Below are 19965 nucleotides of genomic sequence, written 5' to 3'. Positions count from 1 at the left end.
AAACTATTTTCTTTATGCCACAAGTGTCACGCTCATACATGAATTCCATAGCTAATATAACGTACTGACCCAACGGGTCACGGGTGGTCTAGTATATATATATATATATATATCTGTGGAAATATTCACTTATATTTCCTTTTTATGTATACCAATCTTTATGTAAGAGGCTCGATGTAATTACAGAGCATATAATTAATAAATGACAAAAGTCTATATTACAAATGTTATGATGTTGATCATCTTACAATTTATTCCTTTAATTCAGTTGACATTTATAATTCTTGACATATCTGTTTCGTAGTACACACAAGCATTCACTTGATTAGTATATCAATCAGTGAATCTATTTTGCCCTTAACTCATCAGAAGAAATAGCAACAATCAATCTACCAAAGGAAATAAAATCGTTTGAACATGATTTAAAAAATAGAAAAATTGGAAGAGAATTTGCAAATATATGTCAATTGAATTAAAGGAATAAATTGTAAGATGGTCAACATCATGAAATTTGGAATATAGACTTTTATCATATATATATATATATATATATATATATATATATATATATATATATTAATTAAATACCTAGACACTAGTGTTTCATCCTTTCGAATATAGTCAGTGTAATATTTCACGTGTAACACCAATCGATATAAAAATAAAATGTTTCAATAACGTTGAAATTTAAACATTTTATTTTTAAATATTTTTACGTCAGCCAGAGTGATCTAATCATTACATAGTGATCTATGTAGAAAAGCTAAATTGACTCACTTAATTCAACTGAAAGTGCGCAACAAAAAGAAACGAGTTTCTGAAAAGGGGCTGACATATTTATTTATTATAATAATTAAATACCTACAGACACTAGTGTTTCATCCGTACGGGAATCTTCAGTGCAAGGTATCAAGAATAACACCAGTCAATAGATTCGAACCATTCGGCTACCGTTAACCGCATGAAATATCGTCGAACTTTAAACAATTTATTTTTAAATGTTTTTTACGTCAGTCAGAGTGACCTAACCATTATATGATGATCTATGCTTAAGAGCTAAATTGACCGACTTAAATCGACTGAGGTCCTGGATATGATCTTAAACTATATCCAGTGTTGAGGCCCCAGCTTGCGGGCTTTGGTGAGTGTGGAGCAACCCTTTAATTACCATTGCTTCCAGGTCCACTCTGACCCGGAGTGGTAGTACCTATTAGGGTCCTAACTATGGGTTAAATAGAAACCGACTTGAAAACAACAAATATATTCTATAAAAAAAATTTTCTTCAAAATCTTTGGATTCGGCATTAAATACTCTGAAAAGGGTTGATATGCTGTAAAACAAAAACAACCAACCAAATCGACTGAAAGTGCTCAACAATAATATATATATATCTCCAATAGTTCTGCCGATATTAACAATAATTATTTGATGGATTTAATAAAAAAAAGATAAATTACCAAAACATTTCATATTCTGTCTGTTGATTTAAAACTGAATCTATTTGATGGCTGTATTTAGCAACCAGCTATCCACGCTTCTTCTGGATTGCTTTTTGGTCACGTTGCTCCTCGGTATTTCCCCCCAAAGAGAGTTACTTTTTGATGTATATAATAAAATATTATAATGTAATATATGTTACAATAATTCTATATGAGTTCAATATTTGTCAAGGGAGCTAATTTTAATTAAAATAATTATTTTCTAATACTACATTTATATCAAAGATACATTTAAAAAGAATACTTACAGTTACATAAATAGCTGCCAGATTGCACGCAATTTTATTGCTTGTAATATATATGTGAGGGAGATGGATGTTATATTTATGTAGAGAGAAACTATAACACTAGCAGATTTTCAAAAATATACCCACCTCCCAAATCATTACTGATCCACCTCCGTGTAAAACGGTTGGAGAAAGTCAGTCTGGATTAAAAACTGAGGCAATCTCCACACATACACAGACGACCCGTGAAAGATTGTTTCTAGTTTTTTGTGACCAAACGATGTTTTTCCTGGAACTAATTCCTATTTTAATCACGTAAATTCTTTCGGGCTGAGAACAAACGACGTCGAAGTTGTGTTTGTATTTCTCCCACGACGGAACGTTCGCTTATTCCTTTAAGCTGCGGCACTCTTTTCTTTTTATTTTCTTTCTTCTCTTTCAGTCTCAACTGATCGTATACTCAAATACTGAAATAGTCAAAGCGAAGAGACACAACAATCTTATAATTTAACACAAAATCTTTCAAACGTAAACTGAAGTCTCTGCTCTTTTAACGGCTGTCTTACACTCGAGTTCTTTTTCTCCTTTGTCCTTTTAATCGACCACATGTTGCCTCATATGCAAATTACGTGCACCTGTGTTACTATTAGCCGTATGACAAGAGCATATTCTTATCATGGTTTTTACTCGAGTATATATCCGACACAGTTAATCAATCAAGAACCACATCACTCCATCTAAAAACATAAGCTATTAAATGGCATATACTCGAAAGTCAAAATAATGAAAAGAATATTCTATTGTCATAGCCCTAGTTACTGTTTATTAAAAAAAAATCTACAAAATTACGTTTCTCTTTTTCTTCCTTCGCTCTCCGTTACCTGACATACCGAGCAGGGACGCGGTCGCTTGCGCTAGTAATGTTTTCTATTACAACTGTGGGTTGGGAATAGAGTGAACTATAACTTATCGAAGAAAATAGCATTCTTCCACTGCTCTAGAGGCTAATTTTTGACGTTTTTCAATAAGCCTAAACGTTTTTCAACATTTGTGTTAGAAAGCAGTGATGGCCGACCTCCCATAAAACTCAAGCATGTGAAGCTCCGGGAGAACAGGTTTTGTCGAAATGGGATTATCCAGATAATAGTTAAGATCTGATCTAATTTTGGGTACTATGTTTCCGTGCTCTTTCTTCGTGATCCTTAAAAGGGCTCCCTGATATTTTTCCGGACAGTTTCGACTTTCTTCCAGAATTTTGTTTAGAGCAAGATGTTTTCCTTTCTTTTTTTTCATACTTAGTGCAAGATTAATAGCTATTGGATGGCAAATAGTTTTTGAGAGAGAATGAGTGGGTGGAGAGAGTAGGAGAGAGATATGTAGAGGGATATATGTATATGCCTCAAAACGACTATTACATCTCGTAATCTGATCGCGTATCACCGCACACATAATTTATCGTCATGGAAATGTAATCGCATGTTTAAATTCATATTTACATTTTTATTCTTAACTTAGACAACTTAACCCCATAAATTAGCCAACCAACGTAATACTCACGTGTATCTATATATCTACAAGGGCCACTTATATTGAGTTTTCTTAAACATTTGAGAAAGTTTATTGTCACGTTGATCTTACGTGCACAGTTACTTAATGTCTATTTAAGGGGCTTAATAATATGGAGTGCGAAAGTTCAGACTCCAAACTACATCAATTTTTATACCTTTTAAATAAGTTTTTAAAAATTTGTAAGATGATATCGTCCGTAGCGACCGGCAACTCCAATGCTGTTTGTGGCGTGCTTCCCCTACCCCCCGTCTACTGTTCTAGTCGTTTCATCGTCTCTCACATTGGCGACTGCCGAGGGTGCATGTACTGGCTTACAAATATTTAAAAATAAAAAATAAAACAACGCAAGCTCATGAGAGAAAACAAAAACTCCAACATATGGTGTATAAATCAGTTGTGCTTTGAATAGGTCGGAGTGTATGGGTGTTATAATAGATCTCCAAGCAGTGTCTTAAATTCAGATTAATCTTCTTCGAGGCACCAACCGTCGTCGTCGGTCGTAAACTGACAAAATGATGTTATAACCTACTTGAGTCATAATATATTGACTCAAAATCGGAAATACTATGTCCGGTTTAATCACCGAAATACCTTATTAATAGAAACTGTTTTCGTTCTTGCTCTATCAGCACTTTCCAGCGAATTATTCGAAAATTGGCCACAGACTGTGAGGCATCTTCCCGTCTCGAGTGTTCAAAAACATCTTGACAACTCCACGTCTTTTTACTGATTTCATTTCCAATAGGTTTGCTTTGCTACTAACTTATTTCCTTAAATTGTCAAAGATTTTGGATCTCGGTAGTGGATTCGTCCATAGTATTACATTATATCACCGAAAGAAAGTGCAATTATTACATATGAGTGTAGAAATAATCCCCGTTTAAGCTAAAATGAGAGCGACAGCTTTTGGACTAAACGTACGCCTTGAAATCAAATACATTTTACTAAAGAGTAACCGCTTATCAAGGCCCAAAATCCATTCATGGATAAAGGTTTATGAGTGTCAAGTAGCCGCTGATAATCTGTAACAGTGAGAATTCGGTAGAAATTGATTATTTAAGAGGGCAGCCTAAAAAAACTTATTTACTGTATTTGAAAATTACCATGTTATAGTAAGCTGATAAGCAGCTCTACGTTATTGTGTTTAATAGATGGACAGTTCTAGAAAGTAACTTTGCTAATAGAATTCTTGTTTAGTTTTATGCACAGAGTAGGGGAAATTCTTGACAGTAAGCGTAGCTACAGAAGTGTTTGCTGTGAACGTTTTATTGATTGAAGCTCAGTCGAGCACCAAACATAAACATAACATAAAATATAGACCTTCAGTGTCACTGTGAGAAAGGTGTAGTAAAAAGAACATCACCCACTTGATTTCGAAGCTAGTTTGGAAATTTTTCTATGCAGGAAAGGAAACTTGTTCAGCCATCTTCTTAAGTAATGAAATCCTGCACTTCCCTCATTGTTTCTAGTCATCTCATTATTTTCTCACATCTACTTGACAACTTGATTCATTCTTATCGTCAAATGGCCTTTTGGCCTTGATAAACGGCGACCCATTAGTATAAATAAAAGTGGTCAGATGGTGAGTTTAAAATGTTTTCTATAAATTGATAGCTCGTAATTCCTTTAACCTTCGACGCAGTCAGAGCTCTTGTTCAGTCTCCAGAGACAGAAGTGGCGACATGTATAACTGTGAAGCAAGCGTTACGCAATTCTCAAATCATACCCAATCTGAATCGGCATTGCAGATATTCGGGACAACTGGAAACGAAGTCGTAGAGTATATTCAACACTCAGCATTCCCAAATTGTCAGCTATTTTAGTATTATTCAAGCTGAACGTCTTTAATTTGGTGATTTAACGGGAACCAGTGTTTTAATGTGAGTATGCCGTATACCGACGTACACAACTAAAAATATAACAAAAATCTACTGACTTTTCAAAACTATCAAGAAATTTAAGTAAACTTACAGACGAAACAGACTGCTGACTTCTGTTCTAGTTTTATATATAAACAGAATGCGTTGAAAAAAAAAAAACGGAAAATAATAGTTAACTTTCCATCAATCCCGGATCTTATGAAAAAGCATATGGCGAGGTTTTCTCTGATTGACGAAAAACACCCGGATTAAATAATTTCCGGAAAACTGGTATTTAAAAGTACGCGTTTTCTGCTGCGGATGAAAAACATCTGGGTATGACTAAGTATAAAAAATAAAAATAACTTGGATGTTTTTTCTTTGACGCCATTTTGTTTTTCAAGTCCGCTCGTTGCCGCCTAAGGCAAACGCATGCAATTCAGAACCTTTTTTGTTACTGGGATTATTATTTTGACTAGGAAGATTCTATTGTTCCAAGTATAACAAATCAAGAGAACGTAGAAATATATAAACGTAGACTTTCGTTGTATGAAACTATTTTTCTATTGTAATATGTACTGCGTGTCAAACGTGGCAAATAGACAAAACAAGAGCATTGAGAAAACAAATACTGCTGTAAACGGGCAACACTTGTCGAGGAGTTATTTTCACTAGTATAACCGTTAATATTTTTTCTCAAATGCGTATACCGCATCGCATGGTATAGATTCATCTAAAGAAAACAACCATGTATACAGATATAATATATATTAATCAACAGACATGTTTTGTCGTCTCTACGACCATCAGTGTGGCTAGATAATTTTATATATGGAGCCCGATTTAATGTAATATGAAGAAATATAAGATTTTGATGCTCCAGTCGAAAGTTGACAATTTGCGTCCGGAATATTGCGAAGCCACGGGCATTATGGCCTTTTCTCTCAAGCAGACTTTTAGGTACCAAGTTTTGAGTCCGATGTGAAATAAGTGTAGAAAAAAGTCGGTCCCTAACAATTATCTTTCTGTCATATATATATATATATATATATATATATATATATATATATATATATATACATATATATATACACACACACTTGTTCTCTCCTGAAATAAATAATATCGTTAGAATTCAAAAAAATTGGACAGTTAAAAACGCGTTTCTTCAAGTTTATTTACTGTTTAATTTTTCATTTTTCTTTTATATGTGTATATGTACTGTGTGCATGTGCGTACTTATATGCATATGGATTTAAGACTGACTTGGCACCTTCTTATTGGATATACCTCCTTCTCCCCCCCCCAATGTATGCTCGTCGCTTTCACTATACCGATGAAGACTGAAGGAAAGGTCGAAAATTATGTACTTGCAAAAATAGTGTTTTTCTTTTTTTATATAATGTTATTTTATATTCCTGCACGTCACCAATAGAAAACGAATATATAAAAATTATAAGCTTTTATACTTTTCGTATTCTTTTTTATACATTTCCATATATATATATATATATATATATATATATATATATATATATATATATATATATATATATATAAGCTGAATGTGTATGTGTGTGTGTCTGGTCACGGAGAGGCTCCTACATGGTTGACTATTTTAAAAAACTGATTGCATATAATGATAGAATATGTATCGAGACACAGAAATGGGTATCTTTGATCTGGCAGAACAGTGGTTCATTGAAATTGTGGGGTCTTCGTTCGCGCCTGGTTCACAAACTATGGAAATAAAATATTTAAAAATTAAAAGCAAACGTTTACAAGTGTTTTTGATATAGATGTGCATAAGAATACTTCGATAAGTATGCTTTAACTTGAATAGGGATAGTATAATAAAATTGTGGGGTCTGCGTTCGCGCCTGGCCTTCATAGAATGGAAATAGGCATACACTTTAATAAAGACTTTTTATAGCTATCTGCGTAAGTATATTTTGATAATTATGTTTCAGTTTGAAGAAATATGGTATAATAAAATTATTGGGTGTTCGTTCGCGCCTGACCTCCATACAATGGAAATATGTCACAAAGTTTAACAAGGTTTTTTTAATATAGATCCACAGAATATTGTGATAAGTGTTTCAGTGTGAACAGGTATGGTATAATAAATTATGGGGTTTATCTATTTTATTTTTATTTTCGTCATTTGAAGCTATCTCTCTTTACAACCCTTCCTTTTCATAACCTATCATACTTTCAGATATCAGAGTCCATTTTCTGTAGGCTGTTTTTGAACCCAGTCAACGACGGGTACTTTTGCTAGTATATATATATATATATATATATATATATATATATATATAGAGAGAGAGAGAGAGAGAGAGAGAGAGAGAGAGAGAGAGAAAGAGAGAGAGAAAGAGGGATAGATAGAGAGAGAGGATAAACAAGAATGATTGTTAAATTGAAATGATTTTCTATTGATTTTTACTGAAGTTCTTTCGTATTAATGAATTGGCTGATTATGAACATGCTCCAAATTCTTGAGATGGGAAATCTGACGCCAATACTTCGATCTGTTTTTGTTTGAGAGAAAAGTAGTGAACGAAATCGATCTTGGAAGAAAATGTATTTTCAAATCCCCTTTGAAAAAAAATCATTGCAAATAGGAAGTGCTTAAATGAAGCTATCCAAATAATCGTATCATATCCATTTAGTGTTTATTGTTGTTATCATAGCTATGGTTAAGATGCAACCATGCATTCTCGAATAGCTTGTAGTGTTGATACTTTTTAACAAATTAGTATTGCTGTTTGTCGATATATCATCCGCCGGCTTCCACGCTTTAGTTTGAAATAACATTTTCAACTTCAAGCGTGTAGATTTGATTGCAAATCTTATTGAAGATGCGGACAAGTATTTTTCTGGGAGACTAAGTCAGTCTGCCACGTTTAAGTTTAAAACAGTAGTTCGATCTTTTGTAGAAGAGACACGCCGCTCATGCAAAAAATAGCCTCGTGAGTTATACGCAGTACGCTCACACATACTTGGCCTGTTTTTGTGAGTTCTGTTCAGACATGTATTGGATTAAGGTTAATGTTAGTCTATGCAAAATATAGAATAAACACCATAGTAGTACGCATCGCGAAGTGGTGAACAGATATCTGTCGTTGTTTATGTTGAGACAGATATATAAAGAAATGACTTATTTTTTAATGCAAATACGCAATGATATGAATGGATTATATTCTCTAAATTAAATAATAAAACATTTTCATTACAACACGAATTCTGTATATGTTTTATAGTCTCATTTGCATTTTCGGTCCATTTGGCATAATTTGGCATAATGGTAATCCTGTTTACTAACAAACCGGAAGACCAGAGGTCAATCCTCGATCAAGTTATACTAAAAACTTTTTAAAAAATCGTACTTGATGCTCGCATGTAAAATACTTGGAATTATAAAGGGATCAAGGGTAAGTAGAGTAATCTTTGTAATTGAATGTTACTTTTCATACACTTCAGTGTAGCAACTAATGAAAATGAGCTTTTGGGTCTCCCCGAATATAATAGCCCACTCTGTGTGCTTTTTGATGGAGATCTAAGAACTGTCATAGGATTTTCGTTTGTCCTTCACGTTAAAGTTTAAAATAGTATTTCCATAAAAGGTTTCCTCGGCCCCTCGGTTCGTCAGTCAGGCACATTTGTGTTTCAAGCCATTTTCAGCACTAATCGCGCTGATTAAAGGCGGTGTCTGTTTAAAGTGAGGGGGGGCTATCTTTTTTTATTGGTTTTTCTGAAGTTTGGTCTTGTTCATTTTTTTTTAATCAGTAGGGAAAGTGGAAAGCAAAACAATCGTTGATTTGTTTTTATCGCTGTGTTTAGACAAAAGATTTAATTACTGATCCGAAATATTGAAGATCGCATCTTTATCACGGACGAGGGATCACTTGATCGTTTCAAGATGAAAGTATTCGATTTCATAACTATCAATCATCAACATTTCAGAAAAATAAGACGACACAATAGTTGATGTACGTGGCAACATTGATAGGTACAATTATAAAAAAAAAGAGAGAGAGAGAGAGAGAGACAACGCTTTCGAAAGATTTGTTTACTAGGGGTATCATCGATTATCAAGGACTGAAAGTCACCCGAGGATTAGGGTAAATAAGTGTTGGGTAGACTGAGAAAACGTCGTCATGAACAATAATGATAGAAATTGGGTGGAAGTTGATTATTTAAATATGGTACTTTGTCAAGGCAGGAAACCTGTACTCTGAACAGCCCCTCCCCACATGGGACAACAATACTCCATCTTGGGACTTATTTGGCAAAGAATTGCGTTGAAAACGAGATACCTTCTGGGTCGATTGCTCAGAAGATGTCAAAGTATGTTATAGTATTAAATGGTTAAACAGTTAGAATTTTTAGAAACTCGCAAGACCTCATGACTTTCCTCAGAATTGATTATTACTAATTTTATTTTCTTTATTACTCATTTCATCCTCTTGTTATAAAGTCCGTTACAGTAAAACCCCGGAATACGGCATTAAAAATTAGTAACAAAATACAGTGCAGTATTTAATACACATGAATATAATCAAATAACATTATAAATAACAAAGGCGGGGCAAATACCGAAACTAGGGAGCTGGAAAAACATTTTATTCGACATGGTAACCTGAAAAACAAACCGTATCCTAGGTCCAGCGTATCTCAGGGTTATACTGTATATGAATAGCGGAATTAGTGCGGGATGGTGCTGAGTGCGATGGGGTCAAAAGGTTAAGACTCACAAACAAAACGACACTACTCTGACGTGTTGTGGACGCGTTGGCGTGCAGGAACATCAGGTCGGAGATCACCCACACATATTCCATCCCCCAATATAAAAAAAAAGGGACGCACATGTTTTTTCTAGACAGTCCACAATGTACAGTTCGATAGTCTAGAGTTTAGAGCTAGCGGGGAATCGCGGAGAGTTATTTAGTGAGAATCTTGATTAAAGATGACAACGAAAAAAAGAATAAAGATTTGAATCGATTCAGCAATGCAGAGGCTCTGTCAACGATGAGATCAAAACAAAGATTTCTGTAGGCAATAAAATTAAATCGTGCTCTTGGGGTGCAGACACGAATCGTCGCGAAGGAGTCCATAAATTAGGTGACAGGCAATTCTTTTTCTCTTTTTCTCTATTCTCTTAACATTCTAAACTTCCCTTCCTATCAATTCTTTCTTTCACTCTTTCTCTCTTTAACTCTCATCTCTCATCATTCTCTTCTTTCTCTTCTAGCCCTTGCTTTTTATAATAACCCTTTATATTGGTTTTTTCTCTATTTTTTTCTCAATGTATATTTTTTCTCTATTTCTCTTTTTTCTCTTCCTCATCATTCTCTCTCCATTATTTTTTTTTTTAGTTTTCTTTAGATTTCCCCTCCCTCTTTACATCTTATAATTAAAGTTCTGTGTTTTAAGGTTTTTAACTCCAACTTTTAAAGAGTTCCTACCTAAAAAAAAATCCATTATTCATTGAACATTTGAATAGTCTAGTCGCTGCCTGATGATATCTGTTCTTTGATTGAAACAAATGGCTGTTTGTAGCAGCGGGATGTAAACATGTTTATTTAACAATAAATAAGTATTATTAGCTCTTTTTTATTGAGCACTATCTAACAACCTCGTTGAGTTCATTAGTTTATTACTTTTGAATAACAAAAACCAGAGTATACATATATATATATATACACATGTATATGTATATATAAAAACATATGTACGTATATACACACATATATATACACACATATATATACACATAAATGTATACGTATACATATATACATATGTATATATATACATGCATATACATATATATGTATACATATTATTACACATATGTATATATATATGTATACATATGTATATAAATGCGTACATATGTATATATATGCATATAAATGTATACATATGTATATATATGTATAAATGTATACATATGTATATATATATGTATAAATGTATACATATGTATATATATATATGTATAAATGTATACATATGTATATATATGTATAAATGTATACATATGTATATATATGTATAAATGTATACATATGTATATATATGTATAAATGTATACATATGTATATATATGTATAAATGTATACATATGTATATATATGTATAAATGTATACATATGTATATATATGTATAAATGTATACATATGTATATATATGTATAAATGTATACATATGTATATATATGTATAAATGTATACATATGTATATATATGTATAAATGTATACATATGTATATATATGTATAAATGTATACATATGTATATATATGTATAAATGTATACATATGTATATATATGTATAAATGTATACATATGTATATATATGTATAAATGTATACATATGTATACATATATGTATATATATATATGTATAAATGTATACATATGTATATATATATATGTATAAATGTATACATATGTATATATATATGTATAAATGTATACATATGTATATATATATGTATAAATGTATACATATGTATATATATATGTATAAATGTATACATATGTATATATGTATAAATGTATACATATGTATATATATATATGTATAAATGTATACATATGTATATATATATGTATAAATGTATACATATGTATATATATGTATAAATGTATACATATGTATATATATGTATAAATGTATACATATGTATATATATGTATAAATGTATACATATGTATATATATGTATACATATGTATATATATGTATAAATGTATACATATGTATATATATGTATATAAATGTATACATATATACATATATGTATATAAATGTATACATATATACATATATGTATATAAATGTATACATATATACATATGTATATAAATGTATACATATATACATATGTATATAAATGTATACATATATACATATGTATATAAATGTATACATATATACATATATATACATATGTATATAAATGTATACATATATACATATGTATATAAATGTATACATATATACATATGTATATAAATGTATACATATATACATATGTATATAAATGTATACATATATACATATGTATATAAATGTATACATATGTACATATGTATATAAATGTATACATATATACATATGTATATAAATGTATACATATATACATATGTATATAAATGTATACATATATACATATGTATATAAATGTATGCATATATACATATGTATATAAATGTATGCATATATACATATGTATATAAATGTATGCATATATACATATGTATATAAATGTATGCATATATACATATGTATATAAATGTATGCATGTATACATATGTATATAAATGTATGCATATATACATATGTATATAATTGTATGCATATATACATATGTATATAATTGTATGCATATATACATATGTATATAATTGTATGCATATATACATATGTATATAAATGTATGCATATATACATATGTATATAAATGTATATATATGTATATAAATGTATACATATGTATATAAATGTATACATATGTATATAAATGTATACATATATACATATGTATATAAATGTATACATATATACATATATACATATGTATATAAATGTATACATATATACATATGTATATATACATATATATGTACATATATGAATACATATATGCACACATTGCCCTATATCTGAATCCACTTTATGTAAAATTTCAAATATTTAGACCAGAAATTTTCTGAGTAATTTAGAAGAGACCACAGAGGTCAATTTTTTTTTAACTTTGACCCCTATTATGACCCCTTAACATTTATTGTTTTGGGCTCAAATAAACTTAAGTTAGATCCATGTCCAAGGAACCTATATCTAAAATTTCAAGTGCGTAGACCCAAAATTGTCGGAGAAGTTTGGTAGAGTTCTCAGAGGTCAAATCGTTGAACTTTGACCCCTTAATCCCCAAATTTCTGGCCCAAAACAAATCACATCGATTTCTTCAAATCTCACTACCCTGTATATCCAATTTCCAGTCAGTATACTTAAAATTGATAGAGTTATTGGGCAGGGAAATGTGCACAGACACACACAGACACGTTCCCTATTTATATATACATACTAGCATTTCAGCCCGGCGTTGCCCGGGTGTTTGGAGATGTATGCTGAGCAGAAAAAAAAACCGTCAATTTTTTTTTAATTTGACCACTATTATGACCCCATAACATATGTTTTGGGCTCTAATAAACTTATTAAGTTAGATCCATGTCTATATCTAAAATTTTAAATGTTTATACCAAAAATTGTCGGAGGAGTTTGGTAGAGTTCTCTAAAGTCAAATCGTTAAACTTTGACCCCTTACTCGCTAAATTTCTGGCCGAAATCCGGTCACATCGATTTTCCCAAATCTCAGTACTCTGTATATCAAATTCCGAGTCTGTAGACTTAAAATTGACAGAGTTGTTGCGTATGAAATGTACACACACACACTTTCACTTTTATAGACATAAAAATAATAGATAGATAGATTTGTTTAACAAAAATATATACGCATACATAAATATATATGGAAACAATTTTGTGTTTACTGTAAACTTTTTTCGCAAATATTATGCAAGTATAAATCATGTACAATATCTGCATGAATATAATTACAGGTAATATTTAACTAAAGATGATTATTCCATTAAAAAACCGAAGCAACTAATAGGGAATTAATTAAAATGAACGTTTAAAAGAATATGCAAATTAGCTAGATCGTTTGCTTGTGAATGCAATTCCACAACCAAGATATAAGAAAATTGAATTTTCTCTTTAAATAAATAGAAAAGAGGGTTTTTAATATGAATATCGATACACAGAAAAGAAAACCAGATGTATAGGAGTATAGATAGATAGATATAAAAACAAAAATATATACGTATAGATAAATATATGTGGAAACAATTTTGTGTTTACTGCACACTTTTTACGCAAATATTATGCAAGTATAAATCATGTAGAATATCTGTATGGATATAATTACACGTAATAGTTGACTAAAGATGATCATTCCATAAGAAAACTGAAAAAACAAATAGGGAATTAATTAAAATGAATGTTTAAAAGAATATGCAAATTAGCTAGATGTTTTGCTAGTGAATGCATTTCCACAACCCATATATAAGAAAATTGTATTTTCTTTTTAAATAAATAGAAAAGAGGGTTTTTAATATGAATATCAATACACACAAAAGAGAAACGAATTTATAGGAGTAGAGAAGATTTGAGATATATAGATGTAGATTTTTCGGAAATTGTTGATCCATTCATTCTGAATTTCACTTTCGTTTGGCTGAATATTTTAATCAGTTTTCTTTCAATATAAAGCAAACGAAACTGTAAAGTGACAATCAAGTAGAATTTATACGTTTATAATAATCATAATATTTATTATTATTGTTATTATTGTTATTTTTTATTATTTTTATTATTGTTATTATTGGTATTTTTATTATTGTTATTATAATTATTTTTTATTATTGTTATTATTGTTATTATTATTGAAAATTAAAAGTCTTTTTTCTTTGAAGTTTATGGTTTATTCACTTCTGCATCCACATTCATACAAATATATACAGGAATAAATAAAATACAAATGCATACGAGTCATATTTAATAACGCGAATTAATGAATATACGCGAATCAAAAGGAGTAGTAATAATAATAATAAAAACATTACTTATTCTATTGAACTCTGGTACCGAAAATGTATTGAAACAACTTTACGTTAAATTATTGCCTATGACTGACATGGTGATTTGATTTTTTTTCTTTATAACTTTGTATAAGTGAAATCATATGCAGCGTCAATTTTTACTTTCATCCAATTCATCGTGTATGTAAAACACGCCATATCGTTTTATTACTTGAACATCTCTTGACGAAACACATTCTTTTATTCGTTTATTTTGCTGACAATTTTTATTTGATATAATTTATTTTACACAAATATTATTGCTTCATTTGAAGGTTGGCCATGGAATCTCTTCGGTTAATCTATTTTCCCGTGCAGCCCAGTAACCGACCATATATATATATATATATATATATATATATATATATATATATATATATATATCAGAATGAGAGAGAGATTATATAATTATTTCCACAGCCAAACAACGTCGCAGCGCGAACAAACCTCAAGTCCAAGACTGGACTTTCGCGCTCATTTGGGCACATCAGTGGTGACGTCTATGTAAAAAAAAAAAAAAAAAAAGTTGAACATATCCAAACTCGAGTTTCGAATCCCGAGTTATCAGAGAACTATGGAGGGAAGAGATGAGGTGTATATATATCCTTGTGCATGTATATTCCAACGATTGTGACATGGTCATAATCTTCTGTGGAAATAATTATATATATATATAACACTCACATTAATCTCCACATGCGTTTCATTCACTATTATCCGCCAATCAGCGCGAATAAGTTGTTCAAGGAGCACAGTGTTTTCTGGAGTGGTGGCTGTGCATAGACGTCCGGAGCGCGCTTTGTCACTCATATCTCTGAAATCGACGAACCAGGTTGAAGCATATAGATTGGCGGAGGGTTTAGTCACATACTATTTAAGATACACCGAATATCTTATTTTCTTACAATTTTCCTGAAAGTGGATAACATGTTTGGTTTATGAAAGCATAAAATACATCAATTTTTGTCTATGAAAATTAAACGCGAAAATAGCTTAAAAGGGAAATGACTCTCAAAGCTTATATAACCTTTTTTTTTACAAAGGAATGACTACTTATCATGGACCAGCGGCCACTCGAGGATAAGGGTTAATAAATGTACAGTGGTCAATGGGACAATGCTTACTTCCGTTTTTAAAAGCAACTGGTTTAGTCTGATAATAATTGAAACTAAAATTAAATATAAATAAAATTAAAAAATAAATAAAATCAACTTAAAAATATATCTCAAATAATTAATAACATGAAACTAATTATTAAAATAGATTTTCCTTAATGTAATAGGCAAATCATGCTATTCTTTGAATGTCGATTCCTTCTGAATCGATATATATATATTATATATATATATATATATATATATATATATATATATATAGAGAGAGAGAGAGAGAGAGATATGTTTAACAATTAAAAACTGTTTTCAAATCAAGTTTCAAATAGAGAGCCTACTTAAAAGTATTATGGTTGTTTACAGTTGTTTCAGCGGGGGGGGGGGGTAATATCTGAGTGCATATTACACGAAGAAATAATGTCATAATTTAACTTTTTTGTTCCGGGAATAACTCCCTCCAATAAACAATCAGCTATCTAAACGTAACTATTAATATTAATCTATGTTTATCTAAGATTATTATCAGCTGACGAGGTTTCATAAGCGTTATCATACACTTGTGCTTGATCTACAATCGTCATCTTTTAAAAATGGCAGATGGCAGGATAAAATGTATTCGTGCATATTCAAACGTTAAAGTTTAATGGCTTTATATGTTAATTACGAACGCTAATAACAATACCTCACTTCATGAAATACGACCATTGTTTCAAAATTAATACCAAACAAGGCTTCAGTTGATTAAAATAATGACAATTACAGATTTTATTTATCTATTTATAGTTAGGAATTCATATATATTTATATGTTTGCTTGTTTCTGGATTTCACTCCTAAACTAAGTAACTGATCTTATAAATTTTAGAACACAGCTGTCAGACATAACGAGCTCCAAACTTGTGCTGTAATCAGTTTTATTTCATTCTGTACAAAGAGGAGAAAAATCGATGGAAGCCTTTTGTTAAAATTCAAATACTATCGATTTTTATGAAACTGTAATCATATATATTAGACATCAATTAATAAATATTCCTCAAATTTCAATTTGTTTTAGTATTTTAAAGAGTTTTTATAAACTATAGTATGAGCACAAAGTTTTATTTATATTTCATATATACGGTATCTGTGATTCTTCTTATTAATTGGTACAACTTAAGCAGGATTCGTTGGATTTCAATTTCTTAGGATCTCTTAATATTGTGCTAAAAGTTTTAGACCGTTTTCTTAGAATCAAAATCATAGCTTTTGATCAAAATTAGAAAAAGGATTATAAATTTAAACTCTCTTGAATTTTGGATATTTTCGTAGTCAAAATCATGTAATAGATATGAATTAAAATCAAAATAAGGATTCTAAAATCAAGGTTTAGTTTCATCATATTTAATCGTAATGTAATCATAAGGGCATATAAAATGATGCAAATCTGTTCTGTTTGAGAGGGTTGTTTTACCCATCCTTTGAGAGTATTCATGTCGCATTTGGATACCAAAACTAATCAAACGATCATTACGAATTTTATAACGCAGCTACTAGGTCTAAGGGTGTTGGAGTGTAGGTTATGTTTAGTTTAAATTACTTTAATGTAAAGGCGACAAAGAAAAGTAATTTTATCCGTCTTTTTATTTCTTTTCATTCTGTTAATAAAACCTCTCACGTTCCGAGTCACACTTTTTGTCAAGTACCTACAACGCACATATCAAACTCAAGGTCTTGTGATGGCCATAGGTATCAGTTTATGCTGTCATAATGGTTGCTCTGCTATAAATATCGCTGGAATTGTTTAATAAAAATTATTGCAGACTGGCTGAGTTGTGTTTTCCGTAATAGAAACGCTTTTTGAATTTTAAAATAAGTATAAAATACGTTTATAAACCAAATTAGAAGACAATGTTATAAAAATAAACAAATATTTATTTGTTTAAAATTAATATTTATTAATATTATGAAAATAAACAAATATTAATTTCTTTAAAGTTAATTTTTCAACGATAGATGATATCTTCAGAATTTCTGAGGGTGGTGTCTATCGCCGAAATATTAATTTAAAAATATGCAATAGTTCTGTTAAATTTAAGAAAGCAGGTACAAACGTACATGTAGTTTCACAAAAAATATTACAAAAAAAAATTGAGATAAATATGTTCTTTATTTCAATATAATTTACATTATCGAAATGCACCAACAACAAATGCAATGCTTATGAAATGTAATAGTTTAAAATAAAAAATTTTTCAAGTATTTTTCATGATTGGTTGCAAGGTTTAACACGATGTTGTCAAAAAGCTTTCCTATGTCTAAAGTTTATGTGCAGTTCCTAATTTTACTAGAGATGACATGCGATGATCAGTTAATCTACTTTTCTAAAAAATAATATGAATGGTTCTAAATCTCTCTGGAGTTTTCATAATGGAACTGCCTGTAATTCTTTAATAATATAGGGATCATCTGAAGAACGTTGTCTGTGATGTCCTGAATTTTGGTCATTGGATTCAATGTAAAATGTCATTCTTAAAGTGGGAATAGATAAGAAATTTTTCTCTATTTTCCGACATCCCCTTTGTATTTTCATATATTTACCCTCTTCCCAGACTTTCTGTTTGTGCGGACCGCAGATAACATGGCAGAGGGCCGCATTCGGCCCATGTACTGCAAAGTTGACATGCCTGTAAGTCAATGATTGTAAGATTAGAAGCCACGAAAACAATAAAGAAATTAACAATAAAATTATAATTATATTTAGACAAGTACAAACTGCACGTGGTGTCCGTTATTGAGAATAGGATTCAGGTTCTATTTCTGAATGGCAAAGTTTTTGGGAAAACTATTAATTCTTATGAATGGAATGACAAGCGACAACAGAATTACGCAAACGTTCTCCTGTCAGATTGATATTTAATGGGGTGACATTCATACAGAACCAGTCGACAGATGGCAACGAAAGAGTGAGAGGTTGACCTTAGAACAGGATAGATAGAAACAGATGGAGAATTAAAATATAGAGATGATGATGACGATGATGAGTATGAAAGTGATGAAGAGGATTATGGGTAGGATCATGATGAAGATGATGATAATGAGGAAGAGGGAGAGAAAGAGGAGGAAGAGGATGGGAAGGGGGATGTGATTATGATTCGCTGCATCACATTTCCACTACTGCCATGAATCTTGTATGTTTAGGTGACAGTTGAAATCGCAGAAAGAAATTTTCACTTCATTGGCTTATGGTGACAACCGCTTGTAAAACACGGATGCTATTTCTGAGCATCTATGATTATGACATGCTGACATGCCAAGGCACAACAGCTATGTCTTCTATCCATCCCAAGTTTAAAAATCCAAGACTAACGAATAACATATATAACTTTTTATATAAAAACTCAAACAGCGAATACCATGTCCCTGATGATAAACTTGACTTATTTTGCGTGCATAGAAATATAAAACTACCCCAAAGACATAATTAAATCAATTGCCCCATCTGCATTCAATAGAATTTCTAGGCTATCAGACAATTTTCGATCATCTATATACTAATACAATAGCGTGTGTGTTATTTTCTGTGTCACGCTTACAACTGAATCGTTTAATTGTTATGAACGTCCATCTCTTAATAATTAAATTCTTCATAAATTTGAGTTTCGGTTTCGATTATAGCTGATGGCACTCCAGTAATCTATACTTTTTAAAAATAATTTTATCAAGAATTCTTTATAAGTTTTGGTTTCGGTTTCAATTATATCTGATGACACTCTAGTTATTTATATATACATATATACATACATATATATATATATATGTGTGTGTGTGTGTGCGTGCCTGTATTCATAAGTTTTTGTTTCACGTTTAATTAAAGCTGATGCACCAAAGTCATATGGATATATATTTTTTGTTTAAATTGCAATATTATAATATATAAAAATCGGTAGAACATTAACTCTATAATAATATATACGAAATCTGCAATAATTAAGATATCATATTTAAGC

The sequence above is a fragment of the Euprymna scolopes genome, chromosome 23 (genome assembly GCF_053919585.1).
Source record: "Euprymna scolopes isolate OS-2025 chromosome 23, ASM5391958v1, whole genome shotgun sequence".
Lineage (NCBI taxonomy): Eukaryota > Metazoa > Mollusca > Cephalopoda > Sepiida > Sepiolidae > Euprymna > Euprymna scolopes.
Note: the sequence above shows the minus strand (reverse complement) of the source record.